The sequence below is a fragment of the Phalacrocorax carbo genome, chromosome 3 (assembly GCF_963921805.1).
Source record: "Phalacrocorax carbo chromosome 3, bPhaCar2.1, whole genome shotgun sequence".
NCBI lineage: Eukaryota > Metazoa > Chordata > Aves > Suliformes > Phalacrocoracidae > Phalacrocorax > Phalacrocorax carbo.
The window spans coordinates 41,102,477-41,130,354 of NC_087515.1; the positions used below are offsets into that span (position 1 = coordinate 41,102,477).

The 27,878-nt window shown below is 40.8% G+C and overlaps 1 long non-coding RNA gene across 6 annotated transcripts; it reads left to right on the plus strand.

Moving 5' to 3' along the window:
• Positions 1-21: 21 nt before the first annotated feature.
• Positions 22-27,741, plus strand: LOC135312528 (uncharacterized). Of its 6 annotated transcripts, XR_010372103.1 has the most exons (7): positions 22-502; positions 766-900; positions 19,238-19,344; positions 20,716-20,886; positions 21,931-22,049; positions 22,475-22,586; positions 22,679-27,741. It is a non-coding gene; the product is annotated as an uncharacterized LOC135312528 (long non-coding RNA). The 6 variants fall into 6 exon arrangements; XR_010372101.1 differs by having other exon boundaries at positions 20,716-22,049; XR_010372102.1 differs by having other exon boundaries at positions 20,716-20,846; positions 21,931-22,586.
• Positions 27,742-27,878: the final 137 nt, after the last annotated feature.

The following is a 27,878-nucleotide window of genomic DNA, read 5'->3' on the forward strand; positions in this document are numbered from 1 at the left end:
GTTGCCATGGTGGCGGCGGCCGCCCCGGCGCCCCGGCCCTCAGGGGCCGCCCCGCTGCCCGAGCCCGCCGCCGGGCGGGGCAGCGGCCACGACCCCGGCCCAGTAACCGCGTTTGCGCTTGCTTTTCGCCTCCCACCGGTGCCGGGACGGGGCCGGTGCCTCGGCGGGGGTGTCGTGCTTGGCGTGCCCGAAGCACCCTCCCCTCCCCCGCACCCCCGCGGCACGGCTCCCAGCGCTCCCGGCGCTGAGAGAACCCGGGCAGCCCTTAAAGAACTATTTACCATTAATACTGTGTCATTTATTCCACAGCTCGACCTCCCGGAAGAGCTTTTACTCTCCCCAAGAGATTTCGCCCAGTTCGGCTGGGCAAACAGTTTGCATGGGCCTGGTGGACCTCAGATAAAAGGAAGAATAAGTACGGATCTCCTGGCTTGCCTCCCACAGCCCAGTATTTTTTTCTTGCATTGCCCAAAACGCCACTGGCTTCAAGGAGACTCGAGAAGTAAAGAAAAAGCCCCTCTTTTTTATTTTTGCACCATGAGCTGTGTCAGTCCGCTATGAACAATGGCCCATTTCAATTAGGCATACCAGAAAGGGTACAAGCACACTTTTTGGTGTACTTATATACGAGTTACATATAAATAATGCTGGTTGTAAGTTTTTTCTGCCTTGAATTCCACACACTAGTGGGAACAATCAGAAATTTTTAAAGTACCAGAATATAGGCCATAATATTTGATTTTTCTCTTTTTTAATCACATCCAGATATTGAGCATGAGAAGATACGGCATAACCTAGTAGGATGAAGAGGCTATTCAAACAAAGTGGACTAATCCAGTGCCATGCAGCCCTAATGGAAGGACATCCTGGTCACTCTGGATCAGTAGCAGCTTTACCTGGGTATGAATTGTTTTCTAATATAGATATGTTTAATATTCATATTTTAATATTTTTCAGGGCATGATGTTTTGATATTTATACAAGTAGAGGGTTTATGTTGCTGGTTGAAGCCAGATGCATAAAGCAATTGACTTAAAAGCCTGCGTTTTGTCCCAAAAAATTAGTTAACCTATATATCTTAAATCACTCAGCTTGTTGAACCCAGCATAGAGGGCCCAGACAGGGGAGCTACACCCTCTTTACTGCTCTGCTGGGTAATTCTGGACACGCCACTTAACCTGCCTATGTCTTAGTGTCAATAAGCTGGATATGGTACCATGCCATATCATGCTAATGCTCATGAATAAAGCATCTGCAGTCTCTGAATGAGAAATGTTTCATTTTGCATTCAAATCACCTGTTGATTTGTCAGACAGAATGCTTCAGCTATGCCTCCTCACGTACAGTGATGGCAACATTTACTCTGCTCTGAAGCGAACTATAGAATTTGGCAGACCTGAAGAAAAAAAAGAGCAAACTAAAGAGCAAACTGCAGAGCAAACTGCTTTCACTAACTTTTCTGAGATTAGATATTCACTAGATCCTTATAGATGTTTAAGATTTTTATTTTATTACATTAATATACATCCCCTGTAACTTTCATCATATGAGCCTTTTCCTACCAGGGATTTAGACTATTAGTTAAAGGAAATGCTGTATGACAAAGGGTGAGCTTGAGAACTGCAGTCAGAGATTACAGTCCAATTAAAGTCACTCAGGAAATAGTGATATTGAAGTCTGCCAATCACTGCAAAATAAGTGGTTAAATTGCTGCTTCTAGCATAGCGTGTAAGGTTACATATCAAAGGGATGCAAGTTCTGTTCTGGAAATAGGCCTATTAAGGAGGAACTTATGTACTGCACTGTATCGTCAGTAAACCCATCGCTGTTCTTGCTACCAACCATTGCTGTCAGTTGTTGGAAAGCCTTAAAAGATTTTGGTGTTTTTTTAAAGGTCACGCACAGTGCGGGAGAGGAAGTATAATGTGGTCAGAACGGAAATCTATTTTAAAACTTTTTTCACTAGTTTAGTTGAACTGAGATATTACTTATTGTTCTAAAGAAAAAAAAGAGTAGCATCTGTAGGAAGAAAGCTGCAGAGCGTGGTAGCAACCTTGTTAGTAACAGGGAGGGAAGTTTTGTTGTGGTCTGTATGTGTCAGTGTCATTTGCTGTCAGCAGGGTGAAGGCAAATGTCTTCTCTGTGTCAGTGGAGATGGAGAACCATTGTCCACATGAGTGGCGTTGGGGAACTGTGTCATGCCCTAGAGATCCTGGGGAGAATCGGTATCTGTGAAGTCCTTGAACTGTGTTAATAGTACAATGTACTGATAAATAAATCATGGTAGCAGAAATTTAATTTAACTACGCTCAAAACAGGTCTGTCATATGATGCAAAGAAATCTTGAAGGGAAAAGCTTAATCAGTGAATTGATGGATGAAAATATAGGGTACCATATACATTTGAATTATCTTCTCTGTGCATATATTGCATGTACTCCATTCTGTGTATATTCTAGTTAGTGCTACTTGATTAGAAGGTTGTAAAGAAATAAGCAAACAGAAGAAAATATTTTTTTTTCTATTTTCAGAGTAATTTTGTATATAGACTCCATAACTTAGGGTTTTTTTCAGTAAATTGAAAAGTAGCCTTTGCATAATATCATGTAAATGGAAGATATCTCTTCTGAAAAGCTAGTGTCCACTCGCTACTGCTTGTAAAGCCACGGAGAGAACTACCCACAGTTTTCTAGTAGGAGATGGTGTGGTCACTTGCTGTGACTTTTGAGAGAGAGCGAGGGTTTGTGATAGAAGATAATAAAAGTCTGATGACTAAGAAGAGTACTGAAGCTTATCAGATGAAGTACTACAACTGTCTTGGAGGAACAGATGACATCTCACACACAGCACAGCAAACAGCATGTTTCTAGTCCCACTTTCCCTTCCTGCGGAGCCCTCTCTCTCAGTGTATGTGTATGGGATTTGCACATGCTAACCCTGCTCTGGCTGGGGAAACTGAGGCCAGTTCCTATGTTGATGAGGCCGCTTCCAATGTTGTTTTGGCAGAGCAGGAGAAAGACACTCCACCTAAGTATTAGTATCAACCTTTTATCTTCATTAATGTGTTTTGTTTCTTATTGAGACATTTTATCTTTGTCTCAGAATTATTTAATTACCAAAAATAGATTAGAAATATTTACAGAATATTTACAGAAAGCATCCCTTAGAATTGACTAAACACTGGGTATCATTTGCTGGATTTATGAAACAGTGGATATAGTAAGTTAAAAGCATTCAGGAAGTCTGAATACTTCTAAATAGATCATGGTTTAAAAGGCAGATAAGCCCTCAACAGACAAACCTCCAACATTGTATGACTAGCTTATTAGCATTAAGGGACTCTGACCTTTACAACATCTTGAATATCTAACTTTCCTGGTTATCAAAACCAGCCTCGCTTGGTTGCCAGCTGCAGCATGGTCATGGCAGCCTATGCAGGATAATTTTCCTGCTAAAAAAGACAACTCTGGTGTTGAACTGTGTCTGGCGGACAAAAGCACTCAGCAGGCCTGGATTTCTGTGAAGGGCAAAAGGGTCTGGATTCTCCTCCCTATGAGCACCACCCATTCTGAATCATCTGAGCTGGAAGTACTGGCATAATTGCAAAACATCTTCACACAGATGGTATGATCCTATGTAGGTTACACTACGATTCTTGAGTGAGGTATTTGGCCATATAATTAAAATATGTTGAGGACAGGATTTTACTGTTGCGATTTTTCAATAACATTTCTTCATGAGGCGGATAAAATTATTATCCTCTTTAGTGTCACAGAGTTAGAGAGTATGAACTATTATTTTTGTTGACTCATTTCCAGATAAACATAAGAACACATGGTAAAGGTCACTGTTTTTTAAATTCAACTCAAATTTGGTTCCACAGAGCACCTCTAGCATGTTTCATATCTGCCATTCAGAATTTTTAAAACACAAGTTCAGAGTTATCTTATAGAGTTCAGATACTGCGAATCATCGTGAATTTTGATCACTGTATATGCGATGATGCTTTGTCACAAAGGTCAGATCCCTGCAGGGTATATGCATATGTTGGTTTCACTGGAAGTTAGGGGCCACAAATAGTTTTATGGTAAAGAAAATCTGCCTTTTCAGATACAGCTTCTTATCTGAAACACTTTAAATTCTGATGGCCTTAGCTGAAGCACTGAAATGTGCAGATGAGGTGTGTTGGGACATTGGACAACTCACTTATGGCAAGCCTCTGGATGCTCTGGACCCTGCTCTGCATTTTCCTAAATGTTTTGTAGTTGTTTAGGCATGTGCAGCAGATGCAACATATTAATAAATCTGAATTCTCCACTTATGACACTGGTAACATTTTAGGGACACTTTGCAGAGATATAAATGACAACCAATAGAAGCTCAGGGTTTCAGGAATCTGATTTGCAGAGATTTTGAGTTCTTTTTATACCAGCCGAAGTCAATGAGACCACTTTGTGAAAATTGGGTTCCAAATATTAAAGTCTGGCAGGAAAAGCTAGGTTATCCAAAATGAGATGCCACCTCTGAAAAGATAATTGTAAATGATTATCTCATAGGGGAAATCTGAGATAGAGCCAAGACTAGAATCTAAATCATCTGATATCCAGTCCCATGCATTAACCGCAACACTGATTTTTAAATATTGTGAGCTTGAATACTGGCTTTTAAAAAAATAATGCAGATTTCGAAACTCATCCACAGGATATGCAAAATAGTGTTTTGACATAATTTGCTGATGGTAGAATTCTGATAGCTGAAGTCTATTTGCACCTCAGGTTTTCAAAGGATGTTTTAAATTGGTTCACTCTTCATTGCTGTGAAGTTCCATATAGAATCACAGAATGGTGAGGGTTGAAAGGGACCTCTGGAGATCATCTTGTCCAACCCCCCTGCCTGAGCAGGCACACCTAGAGCAGGGGCACAGGAACACGTCCAAGTGGGTTTTGAATGTCTCGGGAAGGAGACTCCACAACCTCTCTGGGCAGCCTATTCCACTGCTCTGTCACCCTCAAAGTGAAGAAGTTTTTTCTCATATTCATGTTTAGGTGGAACTTCCTGTGTTCCAACTTGAGCCCATTGCCCCTTGTCCTGCCATTGGGCACCACTGGAAAGAGTCTGGCCACATCCTCTTGACACCCACCCTTTAGATATTTATAAGCAATGATGACATCCCCTTTCAGTCTTCTATTCTCCAGGCTGAACAAACCCAGGTCTCTCAGCCTTTCCTCAAAAGAGAGTGAATGCTACTTTTAACAAATTGATTAATGGTTGGTTTGTTGGTTTTTTTTTTTTAACATTCTTCATCCTTTTTCTGCATTTTCAAATTCAGTTTTCACAGAATAATTTACACAGGTATATGTTCAGTTGCAGTAAAAGCACAATGATGCAATGCTGCTCTTTAGAAGGAAAATATTATTACATGCTATTGGATTTTCAGAATAGCCCTTATTATATACTTTTTAATAGGAATCCTTAGAAAAGGAAAAAGGTTCCAGAGAACATGACACCTGAGGTAGCAGTAATTTAAGTGTATTGTTTAACTAGTCTGTATTTACTTGCAGTAATGACTTTGTGATAAATTATGACCTGAACAAAAGGAAGTCACTGGTAATCGAGCTAGCTTGCATTTGTGTACATGTATATGTGACAATAAGGATATAGAATTTGTGATCAAAAGTTATTGTCAGCACCCCATGGTTGTGCATTAAGTTGTACTTAACAACTCATGTATAGCTTTTGTAGAGATGACATCCTGCAGTGTTTCACAGATTAAAGTGATTCAAGATCCAGTGTGTATTTTAGGATGTATGCAGGACTCTGTGGAGTCTAGCTCCAGATGAGGATGATGGCAGGGGAGGATAAATCATAGAATCATAGCATAGTTTGGGTTGGAAGGAACCTTTAAAGGTCATCTACTCTGACCCCCCTGCAGTGAGCAGGGACATCTTCAACTAGATCAGGTTGCTCAGAACTCCACCCAGCCTAACCTTGAATGTTTCTAGGGATGGGGCATCTGCCACCTCTCTGGGCAACCTGTTGTAGTGTTTCACCACCCTCATTGTAAAAAAATTTTTCCTTATATCCAGTCTAAATCTACCATCCTTTAGTTTAAGACTATTACCCCTTGTCCTGTCACAACAGGCCTTGCTAAAGAGGTTGCCCCCATCTTTTCTATAGTCCCCCTTCAGGTACTGAAAGGCTGCAATAAGGTCTCCCTGCAGCCTTCTCTTCTCCAGGCTGAATAACCCCAACTCTCTCAGCCTGTCCTCATAGGAGAGGTGCTCCAGCCCCCGGAACATTTTGTGGCCCTCCTCTGGACCCACTGCAACAGGTCCATGTCCTTCCTGTGCTGAGGGCTCCAGAGCTGGACGCAGTACTCCAGGTAGGGTCTCACCAGAGTGGAGTAGAGGGGGAGAATCACCTCCCTCGACCGCTGGCCATGCTTCTTTTGATGTGGCCCAGGATACGGTTGGCTACCTGGGTTGCAAGCACACATTGCTGGCTCATGTCCAGCTTTTCATCCACCAGTACCCCCTAGTCCTTCTCCGTAGGGCTGCTCTCAATCCCTTCATCCCCCAGCCTGTACTGATATTGGGGGTTGCCCTGACCCAGGTGCAGGACCTTGCACTTGGCCTTGCTGAACCTAATGAGGTTCACGTGGGCCCACTTCTGGAGCTTGTCCAGGTCCCTCTGGATGGCATCCCATCAAACAGCTCAAATAAGTGCGTGCACCACTGGCTTAAAATAAGGAATATCTCTCTGCTCCTGTAATTCTGAAAAATATCTGAAACTTTTGATTAGCACCTTTGCAGAGATTATTTGCCCTGTATTTCAAATGAAACAAGGCAAAACAGAAGGTAAAGGAAAGGAAATAAAGGTGTGGTGTGGTTGGTTTTTTTTTTTAAATTGCAGGTGAAGATTGGGTGTAGGCAAAACTTCTGTGTGAGAATTTTTAAGCTTCCTTAGACAGAGGATATGGAGGTCTCAAGCTAAATAATAACACAGGAGTGTGTATTTGCTTTGATTCCAGCAGCCATACTCATGAAGAGAAAGCCTGTGAATAAAAGACTGGGAGATTGTCTCCTAATTGATTAGAAGCAAAGAACTCTCAGACATCTGAGTGTGCAAAGTGTAAGACTTTCCTCTAATTTCTCAATTTTTGAAGTTTTGGGGCCACTTGTATTTAAAGTTAGTATTAATCGTTGGGCAAAAAATGCAACCTTTCTCCCTTTAATCAACAGTTTACAAATGCAGTAGCACATTTCAGATGTCAGTAATGTATTTTTATCTGGCAATTGATTAATATGTATAATAAAATGGAGACAACTGTCTGTTGAAACACTGAATAGTGAGACACAGCATAGTGCTGCTTGAGAAGGAAATAATATCTTTTTTTGAGTTTTCATTAGGTCTAATAGCTTTGGAAATCCAGGGAAGTATAACTGTTTGTAAGACGAATACAACATGTTACATAGTTGCTCTACTTCCTGAACTTATATAAATATTTGTGTCTGATGATTTTTCAAGAAACATCCTTTTTCAAGCAAAGGGAGTATTAAGAGACCCCTGACTGATCAGGTCACTGATCAGCCAGTGAGTGACTAGGGATTTAAGACAGCAGGTGGCAGTCTTGAGTAGCAACTCACTGCTGTCTCTGCTTAGTTAAACTCAGATCCAAACCGGAATCAGAGCTGGACGCAAATAACTCAGGATCTGAGGCTTTTTTGTTAAACATTGTAACGACAGGCAGCTTAGATATTGAAGACAGAAACAACTAGCTTTGTCCTTTGTGCCTGATAATTAAAAATGTCACTAAGTTTAATAATTTTAATGTGGGGTTGTAGGAGTTTTGCTAGATTTTTTAATATTTGGATAAATAGCTGTACGGGGAAAGACTGCAGCACAGTGGAGAGGCAGAATTTAATCTGTCTCACTCTCATCTGGGTTTGTTTCTTCTAACTTGGAAACTCATGTTGCAAACAAGAATAACTCCCAATAAAATACTGTATTGTTTTATTCAAATAAGAGGTGTGTCTAATTCTGGTGCTCCTTTTAAGTATCCTGGAAGGCTGGGTGATCATTCATCCCCTGGCTGTGGTCTACAAGCAGGTCATGAGGTACTTCTGTCCCCCTCATGAACTATCATGGCAAGAGAACCTACTTTTATTAATAATATCACTGATTGAAATTTTCTAATCAACAAATCAGCACAAAACCTTGCAATTACCCAGTCTCAGCAGAAAGGGGAACTTGATGACATCATTGTTTTTTCCCTGTGAAAATGCTTAGTTGGAAAAAGACAAAAAAAGATTAAATGAATCATCACAGTAGCTCCATGAGACATCCCACTTCCATTCTTTTTGAAGAATGTGCGCAGTACCATTCACTGGGATGATCAAAATGTAACCAAGAGGGTTTTGCAGCGTTACTTATTTCACTGGGTATTCATAGTAGGAATTTTACTTGTAAATTTTATTGCAAATTTTGTATTTCTATTGATTGGTTTTCCCTACAGGCCCACATTTTAAAAATATGTATTTTGGACCAAATCTCAATTTACATTTTATTTTTTTATTCAGATGCATGTGAAAAGTCTTCTTTTAAAAGTCTGCAAAGCAACACATTCTATAAATAGAATAAGTTGCAACTCTGCTCTACCTAGAAAGTATACATGCGTGTAAGCCTTGATCCATAACAGAACTAATTTTCTAAGCTCTTTTTTTTTCTACTGCCTGTCGACAAAAAATACAGTCTCTTCTTTTTTCCCAGTGGCTTGAATCCTTTTGTTAGCCTATGCGTGCACAAATCTGTCTGCTCCACATAGAGACAATAGTCTACCTGGATGTGTCTGAATGCAAGATCAGGTTTGCTGTAACAGTCCAGTCCTGTTAGACCCAGCAGACATTGTCATATAACCTTTTGTTTAATCTTTTTATTAAACATTTTCCTAAGTTTGCATAAGCTGTCGCCCAGCTGTGGCTTCCACATAGTCCTTTAATAACTAGCAGGGTGTGGTGATTAATTTCTTCAGAGGCTTTTCTTCTATCTGACTACCAAAGAGTAATTTATTCCAGTTAACATCATCACTTACTTGCTTTGTTTCTTCACCTCCTTCGTCTGTCGGAGATAGATCAGTGAGTTAGTAGCTGTCTTTTTAGTGCAAAAAGGGGGTAGGGGATGATTCTTTGAGCCAGATTCCCTGAAGAAACAAGGCATATGTGATCATACTCTGTCTATGCAAAAGTTTGGCACTAATAACATGGAAACCCGTTGGCCATTTCATATGGAAGAGAGACAGTCTTCTAGCTTCTTAGTAATTTTACGAAAATGGATGGCTGGGGGGAGGAAAGAGATCCTACTACTACCTTCTAGTAAGGGAAAGCTTGCAGTGTGAACTCATATCTTATTAGAAAATTAAAATTCATTCAAGCACTCCTTTGAGGCACAGATGTCTAAGACACCAGTCTTCACTAGTTGCACTGCTGAGAATTTATTCGTGTGAGGATAACTTTCACTTCAGTGGACACTAGTGAAGAAAAGGCCCAGGCAGTATTTGTATTTTGGGTATATGGAAGTTCTGCAGTGAGATGATAGCTATCGCAATGTGAACGCATGCCTCTCCTTTGCACGGAAGAGGAGTCTGTGCCTCTTTTGTGTAGATGGGGTACCTGGGTGTGGTTGTCATGGTGCTCTTTCAGGTAATGCTGTCTTTAAACATTCCTGTATCCTTCTGAAGGTGGAATGTAATGTACTTGTTGCTGAAGAGTTACGACACACACACCTTTTTTGATTGTCTGCAACAGAACAAGGTATTTGTTCATTTAGAAGATACCTGCTAAGTTTCAAATATCAAAATGATGTAATTTTAGATTCATCTGGGGTAAAGATGAGCACCTGTCTCTTTGTGTGTGTTTGTTTTTTGAATAAGGCCACTGAAACTGTGAAAGAATGTGCAAAACTTGCTTCATACAGCTGATCAGTACTGATCAGTAGGTTGAAGGCTGAGTCTTAACAGTTGTTCTGTGCATTAGTTTAATTTTCACTCCCTCAGTCATGTTTATGGGCTTGAAGAATGTGCCAAAAGGTATTTTCTTCTAGGAAAAAGTGCAATAAACTTGGGCCTTATAACATCTGTATTGCTGGAGAAATATGGTTTCCTTTTTTATATATAAGTGGTTTTGGAGCTCTAAAGACTCTGTTTCTGTTTCTTGGTTTTCTTAGGACAACAATAGCCACAGCATCGGCTAGTTTAGAACATGGACAGACGTTTTATTCAAGATCCAGATATGCAAAGAGATTTTCCATCCACAGCCAAATGGGTCCTTCTAGCTGCTATATACTGACCTGTCAGCGAGCAGGTTTTGTGACTTCTCCCTAATTCATATTATGCACAATTAAGCAGATTATTTTAAGCAGTTTAAAATCCTGGGCTGGGATATGGCAGCTGGCTTTGCCTCACCTGAATTAGCCGTACTCCCATAAACTCTTCTGTTAGAACATCTGAAGAGCGGTGACGAACTTCTGCAGTTGTTAATCCTACCCACTGGCATTGCTAGACGTACAAGAAATCACCTCTATGTAACCTGAAGCCCCGTTGATAAGGCACAGGCATATGGCATCACGGGCGAGACTTCTGCCTGCACAAAAGGTAAATGAATACCATTTGAGGACTTGAATATCTAAGCTCAACAAACAGAAAGAAAAAGGCTGACTCATGTAACTAGTGATGTTCCCCAGGGGTCTGTTCTAGGTCCAGTCCTGTTTAATATATTCATCAATGACCTGGATGATGGGATAGAGTGTAACCTCAGCAAGTTTGCTGATGATACCCAGCTGGGAGGAGTGGCTGGATACACCAGAAGGCTGTGCTGCCATCCAATGAGATCTGGACAGGCTGGAGAGCTGGGCTGAGGGGAACCTCAAGAAATTCAACAAAAGCAAGTGCACCTGGGGAGGAACAACCCCATGCACCAGTACAACAACCCCACGCTGGAAAGCGGCTCCACTGAGAAGGACCTTGGAGTGCTGGTGGATAATGAGCTGACCATGAGCCAGCAATGTGCCCTTATGGCCAAGAAGGCCAACAATATCCTGGGGTGCCTCAAAAGGAGTTTGGCCAGCAGGTCAAGAGAGGTTATCCTCCCCCTCTACTCTGCCCTAATGAGACCACATTTGGAGTGCTGTGCCCAGTTTTGGGCACCCCAGTTTAAGAAGGACATGGAACTGCTTGAGCAAGTCCAGCAGAGAGCTACCAAGATGATCAGGGGCCTGGAGCATCTCTCTTATATGGAAAGGCTGAGAGGCTTAGGTTTGTTCAGCCTGGAGAATAGAAGACTGCAGGGAGATTTCAATACCTATAAATATCTAAAGGGTAGGTGTCAGAATGATGGGTCTAGACTCTTTTCAGTGGTACCCACTGACAGGACAAGGGGCAATGGGCTCAAGTTGGAACACAGGAAGTTCCACCTAAACATGAAAAAAACCTTTCCTGTGAGGGTGACAGAGCAGTGGAACAGGCTGCCAGAGAGGCTGTGGAGTCTCCTTCCCTGGAGACATTCAAAACCCGCCTGGGTTCCTGTGCCCCCTGCTCTAAGTGTGCTTGCTCAAGCAGGGGGGTTGGACAAGATGATCTCCAGAGGTCCCTTCCAACCCCTACCGTTCTGTGATTCTGTGACTCATATACTTTTACAAACTAATGCCAGTGAGCAGAATCACATATTAAAAAAGGTCACATGTGAAAATGGTTTCTTACACTGAAAAAAATTGTAGATAGGTGAAAACAGGGTATTTGAAGAACTGTGTAGTGGTTTGGGGTGCTAAGGAGATCTGAGTGTGGAAAAAAAGTTCTAATTAAATATACATTGGAGTTTTTAAGAAGAAGATGTAGCTGAAGTATAACTTGGACTGTGAATGGCACGAGCAGATATTTAGGGAACCCCAGCTCTCTGTGTGGTAGGAAAATCTAAGAGAAATGAGTGAGTAGGTCCATGAGCAATGGAATCAGTGAAGCATGGTTTCCAATGGATTTGTGTCTCATGCAGGTTTTTCCCCTGGCCTGGATAGTCTTTGTCTCTGTCCTAGATGGATCGTCTGATGTCTGATAAGAATGGGGATTTTGCTACATCCTTTTCCACAGCTGGAGGCTACATTTGGATATCCTCTTCTTCCTAGCTGGCTGCCTACTTCCACTAAACTTGTGACAACTCTGTATCTTGAAACCTGTGATTCACTTTTGAATTTAGTTGAAAAGCAGACACTGGATTCAAAAGCTACTTGAAGAGGAAGTGAAGACAGCGGAATAGGCACTCATACACAAAATATGATGACAAAGGCCTTTTTTCCTTGGGAAATAGGAATAGTTGGAGAAGGCACTTCCTCCAGATTTGGTTATTTCCAACACTAGCAAGGTCATCTCAAACTGGGGCACAGAAAGGGTAAATGGAGGCAGCACTAAAACCTGCTGTCACGTTGCAGCCCTTGAAGCTGTTTCATAGAAAGCTGGGGTACAGGTTTACAACATTGTACTGTTGTGCGCTTTTAAGCATTTATTTGGAACTTGTTTATTTATTAGGTGAAAATATGTATAGTTAGAATTCCAGGTGTTGGTCTAAAGCTATATGTAGATTAAATTTTTTTAACTGTTAGGCAGGTGTTACTGATATGATTAATTTTGCTTAACCTGTTAATCATTCCAAAGTATGTATTTTTCTAGGTGGGAGCTGCAGTGGGTATGAATGAGAAAACAAAGTCCAGTAACAGGTGGATAAAACAATCTACCTGAACATGTATCTAGATCAATTTTAATAGGCACATTTTGTGAACTAGAACAATTTTCTGTGGTTCTTATCAACATTTTTATCAAATCTTCATCCTAGTAGGTCAGAACTCCATTGTTTTGCTAATGCTTTGGTTGACTTGAAAAATAACCCTCCTTTGACTATGCGAGAACCTGTAGCTGAAATATGTTGTAGTGGCAGGTTATGCTTTTGTCCTAGGGAAAAAAAATGTTTATATGGAAAATGAAAGAGGAAATTATTAGAAGAACTGTTCAGAATAAACAGATGTATGTTTTTTCCCCTCTGTCACGGAAAATCTTATTTAGCTCCAGGCATGGGTTTGAATAAGTTACCTCATGTCTGCTAACACCAGCTAAAAATCTATTCCTTACAGAGTAATGTATGCCTAGTATCAGACTTAGTGAGAAAAAAGTAGGTTTCATGTAGATTATGTCATTGCATGCAAAAAAATATATGTCTTGACTGCACAAAACAAAATGGTTTATCTAGGTGCTTATCCAGGTGCAAAAGTTTTTCCACCAAATACAAAATATCTGTTGAAATAACTAGGATGGGAGAATCTGTGTAGATAGGTGTGATAAAAAGACTTCTTTGCCTCAATGAAATTCCCAGTAAGAATTAGATTACAATTAATTGTATTTGTAATTACAATTTATTATTATTTCTTTTATATAAAAATTAAATTGTATTATATTTTATATAAAAATAGTTTTATTTATTAAAAATGTAATTAAAATTAATTACAAGCCTAGTAGCAGCCACTAGGGCTTGTAACAGAAGAATATTTCAGTTAAACAAACTATAACTTATGGTTCTAGAAAGTAGTAATGCTTCTACAAGAACTATATGTAGACTAGACCCTAGGATGTGTTGTCTAACAACATAGGTCTTATCCAGGAATAAGTTCTTTTAAATTTGAGGAAGTTAATTTCTATTCCCTGCTTTCATAGCATTTCACATATTACTCCATGAGATTGTAGACTTCTGTATTCAATTCCTGCCTTCCAAGCTTTACTTTTGTAATTCTAATAAGCAGTCAGCTTGCAGCTCGACTTCCAACAGTTGCAGTTTACAATATTGAACAATACTGAGGTAGTTAGGTTAGGATTGCTCTCTTTAAGAAATTCGGGGTGGTGTCAAACCTGCCAAATGACTCACAACACTGATATAGGTGGCATGACTGGTGTAACTGAATGACTCCCGCCTGAGCAGTGCTGGGGTTGTTGTAAACTAGTACAGGTATCCTGACTGTTCAGATCTGTGCTTGCGTAAGCTTAGCCAACATCTGAATCAACTCCAGAGCCAAGACAGGTAGTAGTTGTGGGTTTTTAGGCTCCTTAGACCATTTTCCTGCACTGAACATAATGTTTGCCAGCAGATTAGAACTGAGCCTTGGGTGTCACCTATGAGTTTGCTGGGTATGTACAGTAAACAAGAGCCATCTTCCAATCTGAGGCCTCCTTTAGATATCATGAAGGTTAAGTGCTCTCTTTCTGTTTATACCAACACTTTATGTACTACATGAATCTAAATGAGGAGTTTGGAGTGCTCTTTTTACTTGGCGCAGTATGCGATCAAAATGGTTCTCATTATTCTGTGCATGGAAGAGGTCTTTTTGTGTGACTTTGGCAGCAGACATGGGTATGTGTTCATGGCTGCAGGAGGGACAAATGGTTATGGAAGCTGGAGAGTGGGAGAGTACGTATGAGAAGTATCACTACATGTTTACCCTAGCCTGAATAGTCTTCTTTTGACACTGTGTTGGAAGTGTCTGTATCATGGAAAACAAAGGCTATGTAGAATGTGACCCTGGTGCCCGAGAGCACAGACCATACCCATAGCAGCCACAGTCTTCCTCTTAACATGCTCAGTGTAAGTCACAGCATCTCAGATCACATTTTCCAGGACCACTTGCAGTGTTCCTTGGGTAGTATTTTGAATATTGTCAGCTTAAAAATTAACTGCTGCTCAAGAATATTTCACTTATTCCACTGGCAAATATTTAAGAAAATCTGAATGCTATAGCTCATGAACAGGACAGTCTTTCTTTTAATTTCTTTTACTTTCCTCCTCCCCATTTTTTTTTCTCCTTGGAGCTGACAAAGCCTTGTATACAGGGATTTTTACCCTCTGATCTCATTGCTCCAGACCAATTTGTGGTTGTCATATAGCAGTACCTCTGCTAGATATGGAGATATTAAAGTTAACAAAAAGCATGTAGCTTAACTTCTAGAACCAAGGCTAAAAATTTAGTGCCAAAGCATGGAAGTCTGTTTTTTCTCCCAATGAAAATGAACAGACTGAATTATGAGACAATAAAGGTGGAGTCTCACAATGGTATTGTACACAGCTTTGCTTTTCTTATTGAAGAGAGCTTGGAAGTAATTGACAAAGTAAAATGAATTACACCCTAAATTCCAGACAGCTTCTCTCAGCAAATGGTCAACAGTCAACAAAGACAATTCAGAAAGTGATTCATCCCCTCTATCTTTGATACCCATTTCAGGACAGAGGAACTCATCCCTCAGAAGGAAGAAGGGATGCTGTCTTGTATGTGCAGCTATCATTGCTTACCTTTCAAATGAATTCCACTCTAACTAGCCTGTTCAACCTGTTTTTGTTACTGGAAACAAATGAAAATGCAGTCAGTATTTGAAAATGCAAAGTTCTGCAGAAACATGTCATTCTGCTATATTGCACCCTGCTCCACAGAGCAGCAGAGAAGATTTTTTAATTTACCCGCTAAGAACAAAGTGCTGATTTGGCTCTGTGGTTCTTGGAAACCATCTTTGCTCTGCTATTTCCTGTTATTTTCTCAAGCTGTGTATTTCAGATGTGAACGAGGACCAACTCAAAATCTCTTTATGTTTGTAGTGGTATGACATGATTCTTTGGACAGATGTAGATGGGTGTTATTTGCCAGTAAAAAGGGAATGGAAAGCGAAAGCATGGCAGAAAGTTTTCTTACTGTAGTTCTGAGGATTCAATGCTTACTGCCAACACACCTCGCTTAACAGCCTTCCTTGATGTGACCTTGCTTGATGTGTTCAGCAGAGGCTGCATGCTAAATCTCACGTCCTAAGACTTTCAGCACTTCGCCTGATTGTTGCTCTTTTCATCCGGAGATGCACTTTACACGGCCACACAGTGAGACAGGCCCTGCTCACTTTTGTAGTGTTGGCAGCGGTGCTTAGCAGCTCTTTTCACACAGCTCTGCTGCAGTCTGACATTGTGAAGTCGTCTGCAGGCCAGACAGTGCTGCAGGAGAAGCAGACACTTTGGAACAGAATTTCTGGCTGCATTAACAGATGATTCAATTTAAAGACAAGGCATTGCCACTGTGTGTGTTTGAATGACTGTGGTGCTTCAGTGTACACTAATGTTCATTGACATATGTAATTTATAGAATTTTGTTCATGTGTGTTCAGGAGAGGGGAATATATCGCTGTGGTGATCTGTCACCTCACCTACGTTGGTGGCCTTATTTCAAACCTTTTTGGATGCCAAATGGAATAAAGTGGTTTCAGAAGCTGCAGATGACCTGGCAGGAACCGAATGATTGTCCTTAAAACCATTTGTACTTTCTGTTTTGTGACCTTGGCAGATCAGTGATTGGGAAAGTTGTTTGCATGCCATCTGCACCTGCTAGTTTTGCCATGCAGCAATAGGTCATTTCCTTTCCAAACATGACTGGCTTCTGATACCAGTGGGAAATTGGCAGCTCTTATATGAAAGCAGAAGACTCCAGTTTCCTCTTTTGTCTTTTCACTGAGATAGGAAAGGAGTTGTTATTGTTATGGTCCCAGTGCTCTATGTCAGAGCTCCCCTCCCCACATAACTGCTTTGTCAGTCATACAAAACAGTTTGCCAATAGTATATGGCATCATGTATTGTGTATGAGATTGCCTTGAGATAATTTTTTCCCAATATCGTGGGATTAATTCTAAACAGAACTGCACAACCTACAGTGAGAACATTTCCCTCTTGTCTTTTTGTCTTTCTTCCTCATTTCTGTGAAAGAATAAGAGAGTGCAGAATGAAGTGGCTGCCTGGTAGTACGGCTTAAGAAACAACATGGTGGGACTGAAGTGTACTTTTCTTCTCCCTATTTTTTTGTCATATCAAAAAGGTGAGGTGAAGTGGCATTCATTGTTTTTTCAGTTCTCTTCTCCAGAAACGATGGAAAGCTGTTGCGACAACTTCTTTGTAAGGGGTGTTTAAATCAGCAGGTAGAGAATCAGTGATGTTGGGCAGGACCCAGGCAATCGCCTCATCTCCAGCCTGAAGTATCACCTTTGCAGAGAACTGCAGAGGAGCTGTGTTGCTGACAGCCAGCTGGTGAATTTTGATTCCACTCTTAACAGCATAAAGCAGCTGCATTGGCTTTACAAGTGATTCAAAGATTTGCTCTCCCTGAAAGTTAGGGTAAATTGTTTGTTGCATCAAATACGTGTCTTTATAAATGCACACTGTCTTTTTCTTCCTGACAGTTACTGGAGAAGGAGATAGAATCACATGGTTTTGTCTGTGTTTTCAAGTAGCGTTATTAATGAAACAGGTTATCCTATTTGTCTTAAAATCAAGGCAAATATCTCTTGTGTTCTGTCCATCTGTTCCAGACACCAACAGCATGCTCATCACCATGGTATTGGAACAGTCTGGTACATAAATAGCAATCAGCAGTTATCAACATAATATTATTACTTGGTCCATAAAGCTAATATTGGCACAGATACAAGACATCACACACTGTAAGATAGTTCTCAGCTGATGTACTTAATTCTGCCAGAATATGATAATATTCTGTATAAAAATCAGTAAAAGGATGGGTTTTTTATTATTTCATGTGAGCAGCATAAATCGCCAGTATAATATATATCAGAATTTTCTCTCTACATCCAGTAATTTACAGTCCATTGTCATCTTGTTGTAGAACAGCATTCTTTAGAAAACAAAGGGATTTTTCTTACATGCATTAGATCAAATCAAACCACCAGAAGTTTCCTGTTCCCCTCCTTTCTTCACCAGCTGTTGATATAAACTGATACAGGCATGGCTTTTTACATGCAGAAGGCCATTTATCTCAAACTTGAACTAGATGAGTTAAGGTTTATTCAGCAAGTGGTCTGCTTCTGTAGTGTTGGAGGGGTGGCTTGTGATAGCAGCCTGCCAGGAAACTCTAAGTCACTCTCTGCACTTGCTAAAGCAGCTGCTTCAGTACCTTTTGAAAAGAGTAAAACTCGCTCTCTACTTTTCTAGCCTGTGGAGGGAACATGGACCTTTCAGACCAACTTTTTTCAGGACTTAGCTTACCGGGGAAGCAGGCTGCAGTCCCCCAAAAGATCCTGAACACCCTACAAAATTTGAAGGTTCCATACCTGTCCTTACTCCCCTTCATACATCTCATTTACACATGTTCAAAAGTCCAACTTCAAATGTGTCCTTTTTTTTTGGTCACTTTTTCTATGAGGTAATGTAAAGTGGTTTTTTTTCAGAGTTGAACAGCTACACTTTTAAAATCTCTGGTATTTAAATTGCTGGTTAAAATTAGTAGATTCCTCTCAGGTGGCATATTTGTGCTGATCTGGTTAAATGAATAGTCCATCTCTACATAAATTTTTCTTCCCCTCTTAATCAGAATGTATTCCTGGGAGACCTATTTTGCAAGCTTGTCTACAGAGACTTCTGTACAGAAGCAAGATGGAGCCTTTTCAGATTGTAGCCCCACAGTTGCCGTTTTATAATGATGAAACAAAAGTGAAACCAAGGCATTAAAGTTCCTAGTTTTTATGCAGTACAACTTTTGCTTGCTTTAGATGGCAAATTGCTGCTAAACGAACATTTCTGTAAGTGTTACAGTGTCTGTACAAGTGCTGCTATAATGAAAGGGAATGTCTTTATCTGAGCTGGTTGTATGTCGGCAGGCACAAGCAGATTGCGTCAGCCATTATTACTCTTTCAGTGAACATGAAACTTACTGGTCGTCATATTGGTTCAGTCTCCATTTTTATAGCAATAGCTTTCTTAAAAAAAGAAGTTAACTACAATAATTAAGCTTTACAATAAACTAATTAAAAATGTAATCTGATTGTTAGGAACACTGTTCCCAGATGGGCTGTACATGTGTGGAGCCCAACTGGAATGGATGGAAAGGCCAACAGGAATCTTATTATAAAAATGGTGGATCATTCCCCACGGTTCAGCTCTGCCTCAAACACTTAGCTTTTGGCTCAACTGTGGGAAGGAGTCTAAAGTACTGAGTGACTTTCGTACATGTCTAGATAAGAAGGAGGGCAAAGTGCAGCATTTTTATCCTGTCATTCCCTTTTATCAATCTCAGTTATTAAGCAAGTGGTGGATATTAAGATCAACCTTGCCTTAAACATTTAAAAGACATTTCTTATTAGACAAACTATATGTGTCCCATTATATTTCTTTCAGGGCCTGTCTCTCATTGGATGCATGCCAGACTGTCCTTCAGAATACATAGTCCAGCAAATAGGAGAAGAAATTTATTTGAACTTGACATAATTGCAATGAACATAAAGGTATGTTGGAACTTTCTTGGAACACTCTCTTCTGTCTTGCTATTGTAGGCCAGTATCTTGGTTCTGCAGTCAATTGCTTTGGAGCAACGTTGCTGAGAAGAATGAGTCATTCCTGGCTCAGTTTAATAAGATTATCAGGACTGAAAAAGCTATAACTGGACTAAATGCTGTATCCACAGTTCATTTTATGTAGCTCTTTTTATCATGTACAGTGACTGCCCACCAAAAGAAAAGGAAGATGCATCGCTTTGGCTTTTATAAGAAAAATCTGTAACAGGTTTTGTCATATCCACGAATAGAAAGTGGTTACAGATGTCATTAGCTTTCTCTGCTCCTGTGGTTGCAACGTACATTGCAACATTACGTGTTGCACTGCACAGTTTCCCCTTGTCCTCTTAATTTTAGATAGGCTGCATCCTCCGCAGTAACCTTGTGGGTTTATGGCATGGAGCATAAAATGTAACCACTAAAATAGGGTGGATTATTATTTTGCACAATTTAGAAGTAGGATTTGGAGGAGGGTATGATGTTGTAGTTTTGTAGAATTGGGAGCCTCCCAAAATAGCTGCTCTGAGTGGGGTGGTCATTCAGTTTGCCAAGAGTTAAGTACATGGGTATACTCTAGAAAAGATCAGGTGGGCAGTTTTGAATTAATGAGGGAGACTGGGGTCTCTGATATTGTTGATGGAAAGCACAGTAATCCATTGCCCTTTCTGAACTAGAGTATTAGAACAAAAAGCAACGAAAAATCAACACAGCGGAAGCTGTCACTGTTGTTCCCCTGTGTGCTATATCTCTTCCATGGGGATCTCTTGTGTATACCAAATAGGAAAGCAAACTTAATTGCCCCAATTATTTTTTTTTCTTCAAGTGCTATCTCACATAATAAGCCACTATGGGTTTCTGCCCCAGCACACTTTTTGATACTCTTAATTTAGGTATGATCTTTTGAACCATGTATTTTAGCAGATTTTGTATTTGGATGTAAAACCCCAGCTATGGAATGAATATTACATGGGGCAATATTGTGTTAGGTAGTAGCCAAATTTGAATAGTTAATCTCATGTATTCAAAATGTGACCTTTTTTGCACAGTACAAAAAGAATCTCATTAGTTGATGAACATCGGCAATGCATGCAGTGTGTAGGGAGGGATTGCATTTAACTATGAACTACTTGATCTTTAAGTAGCTTTTTTTTCTTAAGGTAAAGGGAGCAAATAATTTCAGTACCTTATCTTGAATAGCATTCTTTGTAACTGTTTTTCATCACAATAGCCAGTAGAATGTAAATATATTTTTAAATTTCTTAGTGGTGAACTTATAGCTCCTGAAATTATATATCTGTTTTCTCTCCTTTTGTTTGCTTTTAGGGAGAAACTGGAGCTGCTTCATCAGTGCCATTTCCATACTGTGGTTGGTCTTAGGAAAAGGACTGCATTGATGAATTAGTGCAACAACCCTCCCAGCCATGGAAGAATATATCTTACAAGAAAATCCATAGGTGACTAATAGGCCAGACTGGTCATCCCTCAGCCATAGTGGTAAAGCAGTCTTTTGAGATGTGGGGGAAATGTTTTGGTATACCTGGAAATCAGTCTAGATCTAAATTACATTAAATTAAGCATCTAAATACAGCAATTGGAATTTAACACGGTGTGCCTTATGAACAAAAAAAAAAAATCTGAAAAATTAATTTCCACTGTGGATATTTTAGTCTTGAATCATGCTTTTCTACCACATTTCAGTGATGTGTCCTGTATCTTAATACCTTTGCTTTTATGTCTGTCTGTTTTTTAAGTTAGTCATTATAGTTAAGTTAGTCATTATACCATGTCAATTAGAATCAGCTTAGCACCCTTCCATTGTGTTGAGTGGTTCCAGTGAATAATGATTGCAGGATTAGCCTGCTAGTAATTAAATTTTGCTGCCTCTTAGCTTGAAAATGAAACAACTCGATGGAATTTAAGAGTTTCTTGCTTTATTTAGCTAGTGTGTCTAAATAGTATGGACAGGGGTACCAGGCCGGTACAGTCACAGTGCAATCTTAAAAAAAAATTTAAAAAGGCAAAAAGAAATGAGAGAGGGAGGGAGGAAGAAGAGAGCAAGAAAGAGAGAGAAGGAAAACAAAATCACCCAATCATTAAGACTTTGAACTGCATGGAAAATTTTCCACACTTAGCTGAATTGTGAGTGTAATTTCCTGATTTTGCCGTTGTTCAATCCAGATACAGGGTTCGTCTCTGTGCTCATTTTCACTCACAGATAGGTCTTCAAAATTTGAAAGTGATAAGTTGTGTAAAATAGGATGTATTGGCTATTTGTTGAAGCCTATTGGTGTACCTATTTTAATAAAGCAGAAGGTAGGTTCCTTACTGTTTGTGGACTAAAGAACACATTGAATGCTTGCTGCTCTTATTGGCTTTGCTACTGTGCAGTGTTTTACCACTTGAATTCACTGATTAACGTTTTAAGCAGAATTAAGCCTTTTTTTTTTCAAAATCTGCTACCAAAAATCACAGTATTTCACAAAGAGAGTTCTTTGCTTCTTCAAAGTATTAAACTGATCTGTACCATCCTCTTCACAGGACTGTAGTGGTGTACCCTCGTATGATACAAATGATGAGCTTCTGTCTGAAATAATAGGGATGGTATCTAATCCTGAAGTGACATCTGAAGGATTTTAAATCAAGGTTATCAATGACAGGTCTGTAAGCTACCCTCAGCTCATTCTGTCTGTCCTGAGTTAGGATGAAGATGAAGGAATTAGATTCTCTTAACGGATCCAGAACTTGAGCTTTTGTTACATTTAAGGATTCATGCTGAATAACAATAAAAAAAGATTAATCCCATCTGGTTTTCTGTTGATTGTTAGTTTAATTTAAGACTACTTGAAGTTTAGTCTGCCAGCCAAGGAAGGTATGTGGTTATCAACATTACTGATAGGATAAACCAGTTATGTAAGCTTATTTTCAAATCTCCCCAAATCCCATAATACCTAACAAAATAAAACTCTTGAGCTGAAATGCACCTGTTTACAGAAAGATACAGCATCAAACAGAGTTTTCATTAAGAGCTTTGGGTAGACTAAGTGGCCTTGTTGACTAATTCTTTGCCTGTTTCCATTTTTAGGCACGAAATACAGCAGGAAACTGAAAAGAAAGTACGGACAAGAAAAACAGAGAGTTGTAAGAAAGACTTTTGTGCTTGGAAGACTGTAGAGGCCCAAGCACTGAAAAGATGAGTATGTGCTGTGTTCTGGGTGTCTAGTTAGTGCTGCACCTTTGTGCTGTAGCAGTATTTCTCAAACTGTGTGTCCAATCATTGCCTTGGCAGGACTCTGAATTAATCCTGTGAGGGGAGAGGAAAGTGCCCGTGGGACTTGGCAGAAGTTGCTTGTTCTTTCCTCATGAAGATATGCATTTGTTCCTGGGTCGTGTGGGAGGTGGCTCCTCCTTTCTCTCTGCATTTGTAGCCACCATGAAAACAGATTATTCCAGAAGACAGTCTAATATGCAATTGCAGACCCAAATGTCACTGTTGAGGTCTGAGACTCTCTCTTCCTGACACACAGCTAAATTGTACGCACACGTGTAAGCGGTTTCACAAGCCTGCTAATGAATGCCCCAAACCAAGTTAGATGGAGCTTACAAGGGGTAAGTAGGGAGAGAGCAAAACACCAATGGGCAACAAAAACAAAAAAGCACAAAACTGAGAAAGAAATTAAAAATGTAGATCATGGAAAACCTAAAATGGTATCATCAGTGTCAGGCCGTGAAACAAGGGGGGCATTCTGTTGTTGAATCACATGTTGCAGGCCCCCTTAAGTGTGCCACACAAAGTATGGAAGATGCTGTGCAAGGCGGGTGTGTAAAAAGGATGAGCAAACAGAGGAGGCTTGTGAATGAAGAAAAATTGAAAGTTTTTGAAAAAAGAAGAGGTCAGAAGAGAGAATAATAGCACAAAAGCTGGTATTGAATAAAAGGGGTGAGACAGTAGAAGGAAAGATGAAAGAAAGTACAGCCACTGATTTGATTTGCTGTTTTTCATTAGAAATGTATCCTTTTGTCACTTCTGGATGCCATACACATATATAAGAAAATACAAGCTTTTCAGCTTAACAGGTGAAATCCTGCCAGAACCCTGGCATCAAAACCACCTGCAAAAACCAATAAAACAACCTTCAGTGTTAAATCAATGCCAGCGTTAAACAATATCCTGTGCCAAGCAGGGAGGTGGCAGCCCAGCTGGATGAATACATGCCAGAGCATTTAGATGATAACTGCTACGATGAATCAAACTCTTGAGCAAATAGATACCTAGACAAAGAGCAGAGCGACCAAATTCCATGGTGCACTACCCTGCTATCTCCGCTGGGTTGCAAAATGCGTGAGTCAGAGGCAGAAGATAGCCCTTGGCAGTATCTGTAGAGAGTACTATGATCCCCACTTAAGCAAACCTGTGTGTTCTTACTTCCTGATGTTTCTGGGCCCTTTTCAAGTGTGCTTTCTAGCACTACTCTGCCCCAATGTCTATGTGGCAGCCAACCAAGGTCTGCATCAATAGGAAAGGGATCATTTGCTAGAAGGAAACGGTGCTGCAAGCAGGACATCAGGTGCTCGGGAGATAGCAACCTCAGAGTCCAACCTCCTGTTGCACAGTTGTGGTCCAGAGTCTGAGCTGCCATTATAGAAACAACAAACAGGCCAGATCCTTAGCTGGCATAGAGCCACAGCAGCTCATCATATTAGCTTGAGCTCTGCCTTCTCTACCTCTTGTGGTACTGATTATTATTATTAAAAAGATCCCCAGAATAAAACAGATGAAGTAAAGTGTACTGAACTCACCAGCAACCTTAAGTAAAAGCCCAAGTTGCTTAATTTATCCTTGGAGTCATTTTACTACTGAGCTTTTTTTACCTTTCTTGTGGCTGCTGTCATAAATGGCCTGCAGGAACAATGGAATTGTCATTTCTGGATGTTTTCAAGAATATCACTATTGGGATTGAAACAGATGCATCTGAAGCAGAGGAACTGACTAGATTATCTCTTGGTGTCTCTTCCAACCTAGTATTTTTTTCCTATGATTTCAGCAAACGCATTCAGTTACTGCCCTAAGCTTGCAGTGTTACACTGCTTCCACTAGGCTTGTGTAACAAAAGCCCCAACAACCAAACCCCTCTGCTTCCTCCATGGCTGCTCATGCAATACAAAGTGTGGTATCATCAGTTTTGCAGGTTGGGAAATCAAGATCTGAACAGTGATGACAGTGTAAAGTAAAAAGTAAAGAAGGATATCAAAGTTAATAGGTAGCCAGCTTATTACAGTGTTTCATGTCCTGCTTAAAATACTTTTCTACTTCAAATTTGGGTGACAGTTGCCTCAAAACCTCCCACATGCTCACGACAGTACTGAAGTAAACTGGGCCTGGATTCTAAAGGAAGGAGCCAGAACAAGGTGCTAGATCTCCTTCTAGGAGTTTCCCAAAGGAGATTAATCTCACCAGAGATGGACATCTGCTCTCCGAGCATCTGCCTTCACATCCACCAAGTGTTCTTGATGTTTCACCCTGCCTGTATCTGCTTGGCTTCTGCCTGTGATTGGGACCAACATGAAACCTCTGGCTCCATTCCCCTCACTGTAGGATGCGAAGGCATAGGCCGTATGAGGCAAAATCAAGAGGGGCAGCTGTACATCAGCTGTTTCCTGGTGATCTACAGACTGGTAAGATCCATTATACCATCTGGTTACCTCCCTCCTGTAAGAAGCAACGTGTGATAGTGGACCAGCTCTTTTAAATGCTCTTTCAAAATGGTTCCAGAACACCATTTTCCTCTCTGCTTCTGTTTTTCTGATATCAGACTACACCTGAGTATGGGTTAATTTGTTCTCTCCCTCCCAGTGGTACCACAGGTCCATCAGCAACTTATTTCTCCTTTGCCCTTTACTTCCTAAATCAAGAATTAATAAGGAGAAGAATTTGCTAACACCATTTTAGGTGTGCTGCGAGCACATCAGAAATAGACTGGTTATATTATCAGAAAAAACACTGGTAGCTGACAAGTCCTGCTGAGAGATTAAATCCATGGGAGGGCTGTGAGCAATATGACAGAGACAAGCTGCTATTGATAAGCTAAAATCAGTGTTTTTCCCCAGCACTCCTGATATCAAAAGAGTCAGTTGCAACATCTCAGCTCGCTGTTGTGCATTCCTGGTACCTGACCTTCTCCGCCTGGCTGTTGTGCATCTATTAGCCTGTGAGCTTTCCCTACATAGATCAGACACTGAGAAGTGGGAGGGAAAAGGAAGGGCAGAGGAAGGCAGGAGGGGAAATAAATAACCTAAATTGTTTTCTTTTCTGATTTTATAAATAGTCTAGGGAAAAGAACTCTGGCAGGAGCCGAATGATATCTGAACACTGCTGTGCCAACACAACAGCTTTATGGGGAGGCAGTACTAGGTCAGAAGACTGATTCCCTTTCCTTTTGGCTCAAGAACTGTTACACAGGGGAAAGACAGACATTTTAGGTGTAAAAACTGGTAGAGTGGTATAGAGCAGACTTGAAACCTCCCTTTGCCCTGTGACTGTGGTGTGTTTCTATGGCTAAAAAATATTGACCATTTCATATGATAAAAGGGCAGAAGAGGAGGAAAGAACAAATGCTATGCAGCAAGCTCGCTGCTTTCTGCAGGCTGCAATCCACATGGGCGATACTGTCCCAGTCCCACTAACAGCCCCGTGGCAGAACAGGCGTGTGGGCTCAGTACTGCAATGCAAAACCTGAACTCATGCAGCTGTAGCATTCCTCCTCCACCGTTTGTGCTGTTTCTCCTCCTTCCTCTCCCCTCTTACACCTGCCTGCAGCCACTGCAGCTTGCTTTCTCTCTCCCTCCCATTGTTTCCCAGAGCCTCCTCTGGCACACACCTTTTGTGGCCTAGGGAGGAGAGAGATGGGAGCAGGGGTTGGCATGTTACCTGAGTGGAACCAGGAACCAGCAGAGCTGAACCTCAAAAACACAAGTTAGTGGGTCAGGACACTGCCCCAGGGTGGCCAGGACTGGGGAAGGTGATTAGAGTTCAAGGTATTCTGTGCTCACAGCTTTGTCCTAGGCTGTTCTGGTAGAGTGCTATAGCCCAAGCCAAAAGGAATTCCGCAGCTGACTTCACTAGCAGGATAAAATCAGCTTCTATTGGCACAGGCAGAATTCAGCCCTGAAGGTATATGAATAATGTTTCCTTAACTGGCATCTGATATTACTCCTTGTATTATGCTTCTATGAGCGAGAGACAAGCAAGACCTCTCTGCCGGTCCAGTGGTTCGTGGTGTTCAAGGCAAACTATGAATACCCACTTAGGGAAGGAGGAGGAACAGGACAGAATGTGATACACGGATTATCATCACTCTGATCCAGCTAGAAACCAGGCAGGGGTCCTGAGCCTGTTCATCCATTTAAACACAGACACTCATCTGCGGGCAACATCATAGCAGCAGATGACCTCAGCCTGCAACACGGTCAGCAGAAAGCCCTCCCTGCACCTCCCTGCAGAGCTGAAGTAGACCCACTTTTCGCACTGCCCTTACACCCAGCCTGGAGCCATGGGTTGCTACTCCTGCTAACACTGCTGGTTCAGTCACACAGATTAAATATGCTCTCCTCAGACACAGAAGCTATTACTTCTCTGAGATGAAACAACATCCCACACTCTTATTAACCCATGCCCTAGTTCAGAAGTAAATCTAATTTGTGGCTTTCATAGTTAGCTAGTGCTGGTGTTAGTCTGTCCCTGTGTCTGCTCTGACTTCATTGGATACATTTATGCAGTGCCGAATATGGCAGAGCCCAATTTACTGTGGCCTGTAAGCATTATTCCTCAAAACAGAACAAGGAATCAGGGTGGTTGGAGCTTTTTGTTTCACTGGGGAAGAGAAAAGTAAAACCACAAATGTTAAAAAAGTCCCTGCAACAACACTTTTTGTATTCAGCAGAGAATAACATGCCATGTGCTAAGTTTGTCATATGGGATAGTCCTGCATGTCCAGTCACCTTCCACTGACTGTCTCAAGAGCTGTGCTGTACGAGAGAGTAGAGTTTCAAAGGGTTCGCTGGATTTCTGATGGCAAACATAAAACAAAATGGGTATTGTTTCACAAATACACAAGGTAACAGGGGAAAGGGAAGTGGCATCTTCAGTGATGGCCACCACAGAAGCAGTATTACAGTAATTTATGTAGAAGATTCAGCTGTAGATTATGTTACCTAACAAGCAATGCAAGAAAGCAAAGAAAACCCAAACCCTTTTTAACCAATGCCCGATATTTTCAATTCTAGTTGGCCCAGTTTATTGACTTTTTTTAAGGAATTGAACATAACTATATTAAAACCATAAAGATGCATGGAGTGCGAGTGACTTTTCATTATCTTATTGGGGGGGGGGGAAAGGGCAAGGCTGTACAATTCCAGTTCCTCTGGGGATTCAGCTCTGTTCTGTTGCTGTCCAATGGAAAGACGCCCGTTCACGTCGTTCTTTTCAGTAG